Source organism: Physella acuta, unplaced genomic scaffold (genome assembly GCF_028476545.2).
Source record: "Physella acuta isolate Inbredline_101_S28 unplaced genomic scaffold, ASM2847654v3 ptg000146l, whole genome shotgun sequence".
In the NCBI taxonomy this organism is placed as follows: Eukaryota; Metazoa; Mollusca; class Gastropoda; family Physidae; genus Physella; species Physella acuta.
The window spans coordinates 253347-270084 of record NW_026731665.1 but is presented as its reverse complement, the minus strand read 5'-3'; the positions used below and the strand labels follow the sequence as shown (position 1 = coordinate 270084).

The 16738-nt window shown below is 42.2% G+C and overlaps 1 protein-coding gene across 14 annotated transcripts in view; it reads left to right on the top strand.

Moving 5' to 3' along the window:
• Window positions 1-16738, top strand: part of LOC131935501 (ras GTPase-activating protein nGAP) — a 217575-nt gene that overhangs the window by 168647 nt on the left and 32190 nt on the right. The window lies entirely within an intron of this gene.

The window sequence follows — 16738 nt, the reverse complement described above, 5'->3', positions numbered from 1 at the left end:
ATAATGAAGCAAAAAAAAAATGTTCTAAAAATGTGCCAATATTGAGCAGTTGTTACGAAATAACAAGAAGCGACAAACGACAACATCCCTCCACGATAAGCCTTTACAGCAACAACTATTAATTCCAGCTCTACCACGTTTAACCCAACCCATCGCTTGAATACATTGCACCACTACATCGATTTTATGTATTAAAACTGAAATAAAATATTTTACAATGCTTATAATTATCATTTAGCCACGGTAAAGCATCAGCAAACCCGGTTAAGTATCGCTATTTCAGTTACACTAGTCGTATTTTGCGTAACAATCATATGAAGTTGCGAAAATTCATCCACAAATCAAATTTATTTCGATGTACGGATATTCCATAAATATTTTAATTGTCTGGAAAATAATTATCTCCCTAATCTACGGAATGGGGGATGGGTGGTACATTAAACTATATCTTCTGTGTTTAAAAACACGGCATCCCCCCCTCCCCTTTGCCCCACCCCCACCGTGGTACGTCACGCGTGTTAGCGCGAGAGCTAACTGCGGCGTGGCGGCGATGAGTCGCACGCGCGAAGACGCGGCGACATCCATTCTTTGAATAGTTTTAATTCCTGGATGACCTTCCAGTGTCGAAGGTACACACCGCGCTGAGCTTTGTCAATGGATTCTGCTGACATTTCTCACTAGTGTGTAGCTGTGTGCTGTATGTGTGTTACTGTGTGTGGATTATTACGTTACGGTGTGTAGGCTGTGTGTGTCGCTAATTATATCCACAACACAGTCGGGGAAGAAAATAGGATTCTAATCAATAATGAAACAGGCAAGTTGTTCAATTTGCATTGTGTGTGTATTGTGTGCTGTCATAATTATAAAATAATTAGATCAAGAACTGTCTAATGAAATATTTGAAAAGCCTAACAATGTTTCTTGGCTGAACTCTAGTTGTTTTTTTCCCCACAAATTAATGACTAATTAGTAAAGTAATTAGAATCAAGTAGGGCCTACTAATTAGACTAATATTACTTCATTCGACTATATTTTGTACAGGTTCTTTCTTCGCTTTACCCCTGATCCATAAGTCAACTCAAAATTTCAATCTACACTCTAAAATATGTTGACGATTGTTAGGAATTGTGGTTGTTTTGGTCAATGTTATGGTTACGTAACGTTATCAGTTATCGTTAATAGCTTTTGAAATAACAATTAATGCCAAATCGAATCAGTCCCCTCCCCCCTTATTCCAGCTTGTATTAAAATATACAGTTTATAATTTTTATTGAATCAACTTTTCTTGTACTTAAAGCTTAAACAAAAGAGAGCTCAAATATCGCTATCACGTCAAACCAACCTATGCACCAATGAGCACCAGTAGTGCGCATTAAAACCAGTTCATGATAAGCACAAAACAGTCGAACAGTGTGTTCGGGAATGTAAGGTCGACATTAGACTAATCAATAGCTGCTATTTACATATTAATGAGGTTTCGGAATGGGAGTAGACAGTCCCCCATAGTATGGGCCCGCAGCTAAGTTGTTTGACACTATGTGAACAGACTTTGTATTGGTAGAAATCTACTGGCTATGTGAAGAGAGCATACATGGCATATGAAATGTCGTACTGTATGTGTTAGACAGCTCTGGCTTATCATAGAATCGTATACTTTAGTATACAATGTTAAGATAGGCCTTGCATTAAGTGAATATAGGATCCTCAATTATGAATTTGCTAGTTGTATAACTTTGTAGATCTTGCTAACTTACTTGAAATTTTAGCAGGCTATCTAGTTAGCCGTACCGGCACTTTCGCAGACCTTACTGGCTGTCGTGTTTTAGCCCGTACTATCTGTTGTTGGTAGTTATAGACTAGTTATTATTATTTTTTTTTATATTATGTTGAAGCTGTAAAGAGCAATATGGCTACGCTATGAATGGATGTCTAACTGTGTAGACGTGAAATGTTACAGCTATGACGTAGAAGTATGATGAAACTATGAATGAATGTCAAAACAACTCACAACACAGTCGTGTGACCCGCGTCATCCAGTCGTGTTGGCGGCTATAATTAGCATCAATCGTCACGTGAGAGAGACACTGCTCGTATCTCATGGTGCTCGTTTAGTAGTTAGGATTTCTGTTTGGGTTAGACTTGGTGCTATTACTGATGATATTAGCGCTGTTGAAATAAATGTGGAGGTATGGCTAATCGACAAGTTCCTATACATTCAAACAAGACGGTGCTGCCAGCGATAGGGGGGGGGGGGGGGGCATGAAGCAGAAGGGAACACACATAAACATTGACGTAGCACGTTTGCCAGCCAGACTTGTCATTCGGTGTAGACAGCTCATCAATTGTTTCACGTCGACAGACTGATGCTACCGGCGTGTTGCCATTCATCAGAAACGTAACGTGCATCATTAACTTGTAATTAACACTACAGTACATTAGCGCTCCGATTTACAGGTCAACACATTATCTCCCTATCAACAGGACAACACATCAACAAAACTATCAACAGGACAACACATCAACATAACTATCAACAGGACAACACGTCACCAACACTATCAACATGACAATACATCAACAAAACTATCAACAGGACAACACATTAATCAACAGGACAACACATTAGTCAACAGGACAACATATCAATAACACTATCAACATGACAATACATCAACAAAACTATCAACATGACAACACATCAACAAAACTATCAACAGGACAACACATTAATCAATCGCTAAACATGACTTTTTACAGAACCTATTAACCTTACTATCATCAGGATAACACATTGAGCCTCCCATCAACGTGACAGCGCATTAAATCTAGCTTACATCAAGCTTACAATCAGCAGGACAACACTACAACCATCCAATTAACCCACTCACACCTCCCACACCAGTTGTGAGTGTCCTGTAATTGATCAAACCGTAGACATGTGTGTCCAGCCGACTCATCTTCCGGTGTGTGACGTCACGAGCACTGGTCACACCCTGGTTGAGTAGATGCACGTCACACTGCTCATCTCTTCACACTTGTGTGTGTGGGGGGGGGGGGGGGGGGGTAGTACGTGGGCGTGACGTGGTGGGGGTCGTCTTACTCATGTAGAACTATGCTCGTAAAGTACATGTATTTGGACATATCTTTATTTTTTAAAAATCTTTTATGGTTATCAAATTATGTGAGAGTAGTATTTTTATTTATTTATAAAAATCTTCGCTGGTTTGATAATTTGTGAATGTTATCCTCACCCATGTTGTTGCAAATCTTGCTTGTAGATTTTCAGTTTTCGTTAAACTTATTAAAATGCTGAACAAACAGATTGTATGTTTACTAAAAAAGCTGAATGTTAAATTTCATTAAAACATTACTCTAGTTCCAATCTTTCAGAGATGTGTATTGTTACATCCGCACGTCCGTGTAATGAATACATCAGGATGTGAGCAGCTGGCAGATAACGTTATCTTTTTTATACGAGTTCAATCCCTCACGCACCTGCACGCGCGTGTTGGTGGGAGGCTTGTACTCACGCTTGGAGTGGCCGGACGGTAGCGCGTCTAACGTTACAGCGTTCGTCTGTTGATGGTGACTAGTTGGCCTACGTGTTGTTTGTGGTGACGTCAGTCTGTCCACCACTCCTTTATAATATAAAACTTAATATTGCATCGAGCGTTGTCCCCAACGCTCGATGCAATATTAAGGAAGGGGGGTATGTATCAAGCAAAATATTTGTGTTCTCTTTGTCTCGTAAAAACAGTTGCCCTTTCAAACCTGATGGTCCTTGTAGCAATTTCAGTAGAGTTTACCTTTTTTTTTTACCTTGGCGTATCAAGTTTAAAGGGATAGTGTGGTCTGCATTATGGCTAGCCGCCACAGGTACCCATCAGAACTGAGTGGACTCAGTGCCGGATCCGAACTCGAGTCTTTCAGGTTAGCTAGCTGTACGCTCTACAATCCAAACATAACGTGCCTTACTAAATATTACTATATCCTCATGCGTATCTATTTTATTCCGACAAAAGGATAGAAAAAAAAAACATGGGTAACCGTTTATATTCCCAAAAGATCGACCACAACTGAAAATCAGAACTCTGAATGGAGTACCTTAACTAACACGAGATCCAATCGGGAAGCACATTTCTAACCAAAATAACATGTTTGAAGACACGGCGTTAAAATATCCCTAGAGAATATTCCACCCCAGTAGATTCTATAATAGCCCATCCTTCGTCCCCTTGTGTGTTTTGGTTTAGTCCACATGTCGTTAACCCTCTACCACAATATGGGCAACAAGTAGATTCTATAATAGCCCATCCTTCGTCCCCTTGTGTGTTTTGATACGATACACATGTCGTTAACCCACTACCACAATATGGGCACCATGAGCTGACACTGTTTACTACAATCTTCTATTTCTGCTCACGTTTTTCAGTGTCTAAATGCGTGTCCTAACCTTTTGGAACCGATCAAATCAATTGTGGTGTGCGTATGTGCGGCATTACGGCACCCGCACATGTTGTGTTCCCACTATGTGGAGTTATGGGGTAAAATCGTGCACTGAATATTGCAGGGCTGACTCGCGGTTTGTTTGGGGCGGGCTGGAGCTATTTATATACACAGGTGAGTAGCACTCACTGAGTGATGGCTGCCGGCTGGCTCAAGTCTGGAGTCGCAGGTAAAAGTCTGGGGGAGAAAACAGGCAGATTTATGACGTCACTTGTGCTGTAGTCTGGGATCGCTTTTAAACCCCGGCATGGTCAGATTATTAAGTGTAGGTTAGCCATTACTTTGTGTAGGCCATTAGATGATATTTGGTCATCAACTCTTTCACATTGGCCATCGAGTTTGTCAGTTTCTATTTATCTATAGAATGATCTAAGCATCTAAAAATAAAACCCACTATTATAATGATAACCAGAAGCACGATTTCTCACCTTGATGTTATACTATCGTAAACTGAGACTAATTAGTGAGTTATCGGGCTTTTATTGAAAGTGCTTATCTCGTATAGGAACATGGTTGTCCTTCGTGTCTCTCTTGTTAAATGTTGTACATTTCATTCTATTCTCAGACTAGAGAAAAGTGTATTGGAGTTTGATACTTTAAGCAACACGGCAACGTTAATTTAACGAAACAACTATATTTATGTCCTCTTTCTTGTTAAATGTTGTACTTCTCATTCTACTCTCAGACTAGATGAAAGTTTATTAGAGTTTGATACTTAAAGCAAGACGGTAACGATAAATTAATGAAACAACTATCATCTCTTTTGTCACCATCCTGTTCCCGTTCAAAATATAACCGTAACCCTTCTCAATATAAAGTATATTTCATTCATCATAACGGTATAACATTACATAAAAATGACTATAGTATTAGTAAGAGCGTATATTTGTTATCTAACATGCAATAACAAGGAACTAGTACTGATCATGCCAACACCAAAACTCCTACACTGGTCTATGCAGATTTTTCCGATAACTCATCCCCTGACCGCCCCTTCCCCTCCATAATGCATGCGAAACCTTGGGCTGTTTATTCCTTAATGTGGTCAGCATGTCTGGGAGATTAGTCACGGGGTTGTCGCCCATTGATCAGGATTACGTCCCCTGGCTGGCGGGGGAGGGGCGGTGACCGCACGGGGACTAAGTAATTTGTCAGGCTGGGGTGAGGGGAGAGGGAGGGGAGCAGGCTAACAACAGTCAATCAGGGATCGTTCGCCTGGTAAGCCCAAGTTTACAAGCCCGTCTTTGAAAGCCCAATCTCAATGCCAGTGTTTAGAAGCTCCAAGTTTAGAAATGAATCATTGACTAAAAAAATTAGGCTGAAGCAAGCAGTTAAAATATGAACAGTTGATTTCAAAATAGCCCTTTTCGTATTATCTCTCTCTCTCTCTCTCTCTCTCTCTCTCTATATATATATATATATATATATATATATATATATATATATATATATATAATATATGTTAAGCCTGGATTTACGCCACCATCCAACAAAAAAAAAAAAAAAATTTACCAGAGAGACAAATATGCTTTTGACCGTTAGAATTTAAATATCTCATTGATTCTTTAGTATTGATGAAGGAATGTCAATGCCCTCCCCTCTTTTATTTATATATGTCCTAACATTACACAGTGGACGTTCAGTTAGCTGCATGAGGTGTGGTTGATGTGTTCAAGTGGACAACATGGCATCCAATTCGGTGGTGTTGGTGCATTTACTTGTTCATGACCACGGCAATGACATGTGATATTTCTTATGTCCGATCTCCCGAAAAGTGACCATCCGGTACCCCCCCCATTAGCTATCACCCCCACACCACCCCCACCTCCCCAGGTTTAACCCGACACTTGGACTAATTGACCCGAGGCTCCACATGTAGTGTGAGGTTGGTGCGTGTGTGGTTGATCGTGACGGGGATGGGAGGGATGGATGAAGACGGCTGAGTGATCTGGACCGGTCCGGGGATCTAGGGGGTTAATGAAATTAGATAGCAGGGGGAGGGGGTGATACCGGTTGGTTGATCATTACGAAGGCTGGGAGTTCATTAAGGAAATCATGTAGTGCTGGGTTAAAGTATCGCATAGATGAATGTTGCCAAGAAATTGTTAGAAGGGAATGTTCTTATACCACCTGTCAGGTGTACAGCTGGCGACACCTGTAAGGTAATTGATTACATGTCCAGCAATTATTTACAGCCCGGCATTTGCAATATTCCCCCCTCCCCCCCCCCCCCCCATCCTCCATCAATGACTAAAGCATCACCTATTTACTCTGGATCAATCAACATTACACACTAGCAGCGATGTATGAAAACAACACTGAACGCTGTGCTTAGTATATCTCCGAGGTTCGTTTGATAACCGCATTATAAATGGTCATTTAGTGTCTATCTGAGGTAACAGCCTCATTTGAGATCAAGTATATTACGTTTGAGATCAAGTATATTACGTTTGAGATCAAGTATATTACGTTTGAGATCAAGTATATTACGTTTGAGATCAAGTAGATTACGTTTGACATCAAGTATATTACGTTTGAGATCAAGTAGATTACGTTTGAGATCAAGTATATTACGTTTGAGATCAAGTATATTACGTTTGAGATCAAGTAGATTACGTTTGAGATCAAGTATATTACGTTTGAGATCAAGTAGATTACGTTTGAGATCAAGTAGATTACGTTTGAGATCAAGTATATTACGTTTGAGATCAAGTAGATTACGTTTGAGATCAAGTATATTACGTTTGAGCCTGACCTGGTCAGATTAGATTGGTGGTAGCCTCGTGACCCTTGTGTCCGGGACTTTTTGGGTTGCTGTATTCCCGTCGTTACCATGGCGACGTGGTTCCATGTTTCCGGTTCAATCAGCCGTGTCAATGTTTACCCACCTCATCACAAATGTTGTCGCGGTTCTCGCGTGGGTGAGGGTGACCCGTTTTCTTTGTTGGCGGCGGGCCCGTCTAACGGAATAGTGTCCGTCTCAAGAGCTCTGCTAACATTGGGGACCGACTCGACAGGAAGTGTCGAGATGTTTGCTGGGGTGTCTGTTGGTTAGAGCTCGGCCTTTAGGGGCGTTCTTGGTAGCGGTGGAACATAAACACGTTGACTACGTACGTACATGCATGCATACATACATACATACAGACAGACAGACAGACAGACAGACAGACAGACAGACAGACAGACAGACAGACAGACAAACAGACAGACAGACAGACAGACAGACAGACATACATACATACATACATACATACATACATACATACATACATACATACATACATACATACATACATGCATACATACATACACACATACACACACACACACTGTTGAAAGGAGAACATTAGCAGACATGCAACATATATATGCATATATGACTGTTAACAAACAGTTATGTATGAACAGGTGGCCAGCTAGGTACCCAGTTGTGCTTAACCCCTCCCCTCCTACCTACAGCTGTGCCATCTGGATAACAGCCCGTCTCCCTGTCCCCCCCCCCCCCCCTCTTGCCATTGCATTATAAAATCCTGACCCTCTCTGTTACAACAACTGTTTATGTGTACTAGTGATCAACAGTATATCACACAATGTATGAATTAAACGGTGTTTGGTGCTCGCAATATTGTCGTGTTTACAACTCCTATAAACAAACTTCTTAAATTAGATTATGCGTAAACCCGACCTTAACCCCTACGGCACAAACAAATATTCGTGTTTATTTATAGTGCACTTACTAACAGACATCTATATGCATCTACCTAATACCTTGCTAATATTAGACAACTACAACTGTCTGCGTCATACTAACAGTCATTTGTATGCATCTACCTAGCTAATATTGGAAAACAGCGACACCTGTCTGCGCCATCCCTTGTGGGATATTTCTAGTCATAGTAAACTTCACCACAGTGAATTGTTGGCTAACTATCGTCACGTGAGTGGTCTAGTTGTGGTTAGTTCAGAGGGCGCGTTCTGCCATATTGTTCTGGGATCTAAGACTGGTCCCTTAAGTATAAACTAAAAGTACTTCCCTAACATGAGTTATGTAGCCGTCTACTTTGTACCCGGTTGGTAGCCCAGCGCTCTACCACTTAGGCCACGGATTCCCATAAGCAAGTTCCATTGGTCAAGGATTAATGTTCACGGGACACCTTGGTCAAGGATTAATGCTCACGTGACAGCTTGACCAAGTATAGAATTAATCAAAACGGCCAGTGTTCCATACTAGTTGAAAAAGTTTGCTCAGAGCCCACCCATCAAACTTTGCTCTCAGGGCCCTACCGTCAAACTTTGCTCTCAGAGCCCTACCATCAAACTTTGCTCCCAGAGCCCTAACATCAAACTTTGCTCTCAGGGCCCTACCATTAAACTTTGCTCTCAGAGCCCTACCATCAAACTTTGCTCTGAGCCCTACCATCCAACTTTGCTCTCAGAGCCCTACCATCAAACTTTACTCTAAGAGCCCTACCATCAAACTTTGCTCCCAGAGCCCTACCATCAAACGTTGCTCTCAGAGCCCTACCATCATACTTTGCTCCCAGAGCCCTACCATCAAACTTTGCTCTCAGAGCCCTACCATCCAACTTTGCTCTCAGAGCCCTACCATCAAACTTTGCTCTCAGAGCCCTACCATCAAACTTTGCTCTCAGAGCCCTACCATTAAACTTTGCTCCCAGAGCCCTACCATCAAACGTTGCTCTCAGAGCCCTACCATCATACTTTGCTCCCAGAGCCCTACCATCAAACTTTGCTCTCAGAGCCCTACCATCCAACTTTGCTCTCAGAGCCCTACCATCAAACTTTGCTCTCAGAGCCCTGCCATCAAACTTTGCTCTCAGGGCTCTACCATCAAACTTTGCTCACAGAGCCCTACCATCAAACTTTGCTCTCAAAGCCCTACCATCATACTTTGCTCTGAGCCCTACCATCAAACTTTGCTGTGAGCCCTACCATCAAACTTTGCTCCCAGAGCCCTACCATCAAACTTTGCTCTCAGTCCTACCATCAAACTTTGCTGTGAGAGCCCAGCCATCAAACTTTGCGCTCAGAGCCCTACCATCAAACTTTGCTCCCAGAGCCCTACCATCAAACGTTGCTCTCAGAGCCCATCCAGCAGAAAGATCTCTCGCGTGATGAAGCAAGTAAGCCTTTGATTAAGGGGAGTAATCTCGGCGTAAAAGCAAGGGGAGAGAATTTCCTCTTGGAAACTAGCTGTCACTGAAGACGGATGTCTGATATAATTGGTACAAGGCCGGCCTTAGAACCTATCGGATCCAAATTCCAGAGAAACAGTAGAACTAACAACTGTGAATGGATTGGGGGGGGGGGGGGGGTGGCTGCGTAATGTTCTACCTGGGTGGGTCGATGTACTATGCACGGATGTAATGTTACCTTATGGTGGGGGGAGGGGGAGGGGAAGAGTGATGTCATCACAGACAGGAAGTCGAGGTAAACGGTCGCACGAGATAGTGGTTTAATCTTGAGTGGTCTCTGGGGAGAGTGTCAAGCTCTGAATGGTTGTTGTAGAGCGTGGTTTTAATGTTGAAAGGTTTGAACTGAAAGTGGGCGAACGTCAAACAGACACTCTATAAGACACAACGTCCAACAGACACTCTATAAGACCCAACGTCCAACAGACACTCTGTAAGACACAACGTCCAACAGACACACTTTAAGACCCAACGTCCAACCGGACATTATTTCCTCCCTCCCCCCCCCCACCACCTCTACCCCACTTCGTAAAGAATGTTTTTGGGGAGATATGAGCTTAATGGCTGTTTAATACAGGATTTGTATTAGCTTATGAAGTTGTATTTATACAAAATCGTGGACATTATAACTGAGTGTTAATAATTTAGTCTGTGGCGATAGTTAATACTGACAGTGATAGTGTAGTGTAGGCTATGGCTAGTCCGGTGTATAGTGAGGGGCCAAGGTCAAAGATATAGTTAGTTGAAACAGTTATAACATGTTTAATAACAGCAACTGTCTTATCAGAAGAATAGTGAGCTGTTTTTAACGTGTTGTGTATGTTGACAATTTTAAGCCATAGCCATACGGAGCACCGGACACACCGGCACATGTGTGTGTGTGGTCATTGTCATGGCAACCACAGCAGTATCCGCCCACGCAATATGGCCGCCGTCGTGACGAGTTATCGTCCCAGTGTGCTGTAATCAAGTCTAACTTCCTGCTGGGGTTAAACGGGTGGGGGTGGGGGGAGACAGATGGTTGCACGTCTTGCCAGATTAGAGGTGAGCCGTTTCTGGCACGGTCACGTGTCTGGCACGGTCACGTGTCTGGCGCCCGTGGGCTGCCAGGGCAGTGTCGGGGCCCTGTGGCATGGATCCTGGTGAACTTTGACCTACAGAGCTCCGCGTCCGGCCCGTGGTGCCGTTGTTTTATTTATTGGCTGACGTCACGGTGTTGCGTTGCTCTGGCACGGTTTATCCATTGTAACGATTACAGACATAACTGCTGTTCTGTATGGCTACATATTGGACATGTTGAGGTTATGTAAGCCGTCATCAAGGCGATGTTACATGACGTTGATGTATAGAGAAGTAATGGATACTTACGTTCTTATCATTTTAAAGAGAAGAGATGGTCAATTATGCTCTTAATATTGTGAAAGCGAAGTAATGATCAATTGTGTTCTTAATATTGATGTATAGAGAAGTGATGTTCAATTATGCTCTTAATATTGATGTACAGCGAAGCAATGGTCAATTGTGTTCTTAATATTGATGCAGAGAGAAGTAATGGTCAATTATGTATAGATGCTTAACTAGAAATTTAAACAGTGCCCTAAGTCTCAGTTGGGTTTGCTAATGCCAGCATACAAGTTATAAACATTAGGACTAATGGTATCATACATTATGTACACCGTGCCAATAGCTATGCTAAAATCCTTGACGATCGAGATATACAAGTTATACACAACACGGCAGTATATTATACAATAGCCGTAAAACCTTTGACAATGCCTCCACCAGGATAACGAATTCAAGAAATTAAGTGCTGCTTATCGTAGAATTCTCTTGTGACTCAGACGGAATCTCGTTCTTTCATTAACAGGAGCGAACGTCCATTAAAACAAAGAGAAGTGTCGTGTGTGTATCATTTCCTTGTCTGTCTGTTAGCATACCACTGTTTGACTCAACATCGAGGTCTTACAGTACGTCCGCCTTGATTTGGCTGGTTTTTTTTCGAAGTGGTTTTTTTTTTATATTACACTGGAGAACTTGAGTTCTTTTTTTAAGCGTCTGTTGTTAAAGCAGTAACGGGATAAGTTGTGACAGACAATTGGTCTTTAACGACACTGCTCTCCTATAAACGCCAAGAAAAATATGCCGGATTTAAACATCCTTTCCCCCCTCCCCGTAAAATATATCCTCACCCAGGAACTCACCTCTAGTTACCAACACGGAAATGGTACCTGTATTGATGTTTATGTAGCAAGTATTAATGCAAACAGACGAGTGTTGGTAACATTCGCTGCTGGTCTTTGTTTCTATGGTAACCACAGTTACGTGCTGCCGGAGACCTAATGTTGAAATGGTTACTTTAGTTGTAAATCTCATTAATTTGGTTACTTCCACTATCTGTTTGTACTTGTTAATTACGGGTAATTTCTAATTCAGTATAGCGAAATTGTGCTAGAAACCAATGTGTTTATTTGTACGATTTCTTAAAGTAACGTTTAAGTTTAAAAGTTGCTGACGTTAAAACCTCCAGCTAAGGTGAGACACTCGTGGCATCACGCAGGTGAAAACACTCACCGCAGACACCTGAGCGCACGTGCTCCATGTCATGACGTCACGGCTTTTAGCTGCAACCTTCATTTATTTTTGTCTGCGTGCAAAATAAAAATAAAATGGAAATACTTTGTATACCATCTGCCGACACTTAGCCTGCCTCCACCACCCACGATTTCTGCTGGGCGAGGAAATTAATTGCTGCCCGGGGCCAATCAGGTTAAATTTTAATTACTTCTTGTCTGCGTGTCCCATCTCAACACTCACACACACATTCACACACACACCGTGTCTACTGACCACACACACACACACACCGTGTCTACTGACCACACTCACACACGTCTACTGACCACACTCACACACGTCTACTGACCACACACACACACTGTGTCTACTGACCACACACACACAGTGTCCACTGACCACACTCCACTTTGACAGCCCCAGACAACTACTTCAAATAAACACTGTCACAAACGAAATACTGGAGCTCTGCAGCGTGTTTTTGTTGCATCGACGTTAGAAATAAATATGTTCCAATTTGTGTTGAATTATTCCATTATATCCCTTAGTCTGGCGCTAGTAATATAATTTCTATTGGTATCAAAATCGTCCATCTTAACCCCTGACCTAAAATACCGTAGCTACTCTGTAATAAGATACCGGCAGTGGAGTTAATATTTCTCATAAATTGTGCAACAAGCTGTGTAACATTATCCACTTACTCTGCATCGTCTTGTATTGCAATCGTTAGCGCATCACGTGATATGTCCTGTTATGGTCACGTGGTCAGACATGTTTTGGTCAGGCTGAAGTGGTGAGCACTTGAATGACTCATGCGTGTGTCGCATAGACTCGGCTCTCTGTTGACACACTGTGTAGACTTCCTGGACAGGACTACACACCATCTGGGCAGAACGTTACACACTTGGCCATCTGGGCAGATCGTTACACACTTGGCCATCTGGGCAGAACTCAACACGCCAGGCCATCTGGGCAGAACGCTACACACTTGGCCATCTGGGCAGAACGTTACACACTTGTTTATTTCTCTAAGGATCCGAACCAAAGCCTTCTGTGTGCTCAACTCAACATTTATGTCCGGATGGTAGTCTGCTAAAAATAGCATCGATCACGTGATGAGGTAATACATGACGTACTATGTACTTTCCAATAGCTGTTTCAATCTAAATTTAACTGACCAAGTTGTATGCCACTATAACACGCTTGCCATTTAAGTAGGATCAGACATGCACAAATGACGCCCTACAAGGAAGCGATCACCGTGAGAAAGTGTACCGTGAAGTGAAACTCTACTCGACCTAGACACTCGAGAGGCTGTGGGACACTTTAGTTCCCTGATAAGTATCAACCATTGTTATTCGTGCACGCAATCGCCGCATTACACAATATTATAATAACAATACGAATGACCTCTTTATCGTGTAATATTTTTTACATCTAGCACTTAAACGTTCGCGGTTGAACAATGCTTTTCGTGTTTATTTTCTTTGCTTCTAATCTCGTCGTTTCTCGTTGCCTGTACGTTACTTGTGTAAACAATAGTCTACGTGCGAAAGCTCCTTTTTTTTTAACCGGGCTGTATCTTTAAATAAAGGACTACGGTAAAACGTATGGCCTCGTTTCAATGAATTGGCGCGCATCGCAAGCGACTGTTGTGTAGAGGAGGGTTTAAAATTTTGAATGTCACCATTCATAAGGCTCTGTCTTGCAACAGGCGTGGGAATCCTCGATAGTTTTTTTAACCCAAGGAGCTGTCCTTTATCCCCGAATGTGTCTCGCTGTGTGTTTTAGGGCGGTGTACTCTTTTCATAATCCACACGATTTCTTTTCTTTCGGATTAAGTCCGTGCTATTTTCGTACCTCACGTGACCTAATTTTTTTTAAAAGCATGTTGGAGGCATATGTAATACATAGTTTCAAGCTGTAAGCGGTGTATTGCACATAGAATTCAGCAGAGTTTCTTCCAGGCATCTCTTCGGGGGGGCGAAGCCCCCCCGAAAAATTTTTACCGCCCCCCCGAACGAAATGAAATTTATATAATTTATATAGAAAATATATACTTTTAACAGTGTCCGCCCCCCCGAAGAAAGTTTACCGCCCCCCCGAAGATTTCAAGTGCCCCCCCGGAGAAAAAAGTCTGGAAGAAACACTGGAATTCAGTATCACGCTGACGAACACACCGTGCTGTTGTCTCGCTGATTTGTTTAGCTGTGTTTGACGCACACGTCATGAAGGCACCGTGTTAACCGCCGTGTCCCCGTGTGTTTGTTTACCTTAGTATTAGTGTTGTTTGCCGGGGACCAGTTGTACCGTTTAACGGACAAGTCACGTATAGAGTCAGACCCAGAGGATGCCTTATATTTGTTTAGCCGTGCCTCAAGTTCGAAAGTAAGTTTTTGTGTGATGGTCTTTAATTCATTAGTTTTTATTCTAAGTTAGGACTAAGTACATTCTCCTGTCATTAGTTTCTTAATTTGCATAAAACTATGTTAATAATAGCAGTCAGCTGCTACTGTGTTGACCACAAGCAGACTAACACCTATTTTATTCGGACATTACATAGAAATATGTACACTTGTAAAGTCCTCTGTATTTAATCTCAGTAATGATGTAGATCTAGCCTTGCTATTGTTTCGCGGAATGACCAACTGAAGTGCTGGTATTACAGAAACATTTCAGCTGATGCGTTTTTTAATATGATCAACTTTTTATATGAATGCATGTTTTGGTGCCACGTAGACATGTAACGTGAGATTGTTACGTGTGACAGTCTGTGATGACAGTGAGATAGTGTCACAGACTGTCATGACAGGAAGATCGTTTGACAGGCTTCAGTGACAGGGACCTGGTAGAACGTGACGTACTGTCATGGCAGTGATATTGTAGAGTGTGACCGACTGCCGTGACTGTGAGTTCTTGTGACAGGGTGGATAGACTAAAGCCAGTATTGTTGGAGGTCCAGGGTTTAATCCTCTGTCGGGTCGTGGCATCTGTGAGTTTTATTAAAAGTGTAAGCCTATGGAATAACAGACATTGTCTATCGTGGGTTGTACCATCGTCTAGACCAGAGCTAGACTAGTGAAAGTGTTGTAGAGAATGTCTAGTCAACATCTAGACACGGCCAGTGTATGTTTGTTTGAAAGTTTGAAAGCTCCTTAATTTTCAAAGTGATGCATTTTAGTATTTGTATATTATTTTCAATACGTCGTTATTCAGACTAAATGTCTCAATCTAGCTACTTTTGTGTTGGATTAAGTTTGTGTAATGAGCATTAACAGACGGTCCGTTGAGTACGTGTAATGAGCACCAACGGACGGTACGTGCATGAACCGTGGGTAACTTGGCTCCCCTCCGTCCTATGATTCACAAGTTGCTTATGTCGCCAGTCTACAGGGCTCCTGATATCTCGACTTTGATGAACATTTCTGTACCCAGACTCCTTTGTACTTTTTTTTTTTAAATAGAGTTTAGGTACGTTGGGGTTTGTGTGTGTGTTCTGTGTTAGCGTCTATCCAACGTTTGTTTGGGTGTACGTACTGACTCAGCTTTTGGCCTGTGGGCTATACCGTACCCCCCCCCCCCCCCCCCCGGCATGTATCACCTGACAGGTGAGGTATAGCATGTATTCTTGGATGTCTGAAGCTTTTATAGATAGTTGTCGGACAGAGTTTAGAGGCGAGCTCTTAGAAGTGTGTGGTGATTGAGAATATGATGGGTTTTCTCCGGGGAGGTAGGTCTATGGGTTGTCGGACAATTCGATATCAATGAGATGCGGGGGTGTGCGGTACATCCCAGCAACTGTGAGGTGAAGCTTGTTGTACAATTCGGTATCAATGAAGAGTAAGGGGTACTTTAAAACCATCATGTTTGTGGGCGGGGCTTTAGGGCGTGTCATGTGATTGACTTGAAACCTTGGCAAAAGATTTATATCGTTTGGCACCTCCTATCGCTTTTTTTTTTCACTCAAAAGCTTTCTGGGTTTATTTTTAACTGCTGATTCAGCAAATCTAGTATTTTTCCCCTTTTGTCTTAAGTCTACAATAAAAAGGGATTTAAACAAACACGCGCGCAATCTTTAGAAGCATGAGCCAATAATTTGAACGGTAATCTGATCCTGGGCATCAAACGTGGGCTATCACCGTCTGTTGTGTGCCTAAACTCGCCGTGTAGAAGGAATTTAAAACGGTCAGAAACGTTGATCACAGCGGGCTTTAATTGAATCGTCATTAATGGCTCTTTGCTCATGACCAGTCGTTGTATGTTTGGTAACACAACTGTAGAACCAATAGTAATACATCTAGATCTCCATGGGTACCACAGTTTTATCACCATGGGTACCACAGTTTTATCACCATGGGTACCACAGTTTTATCACCATGGATATACTGATGTTTCGACATTGTGTCTTCACTAGCTCTGTTTTCATCTGTCATAAAGCTAGCTCG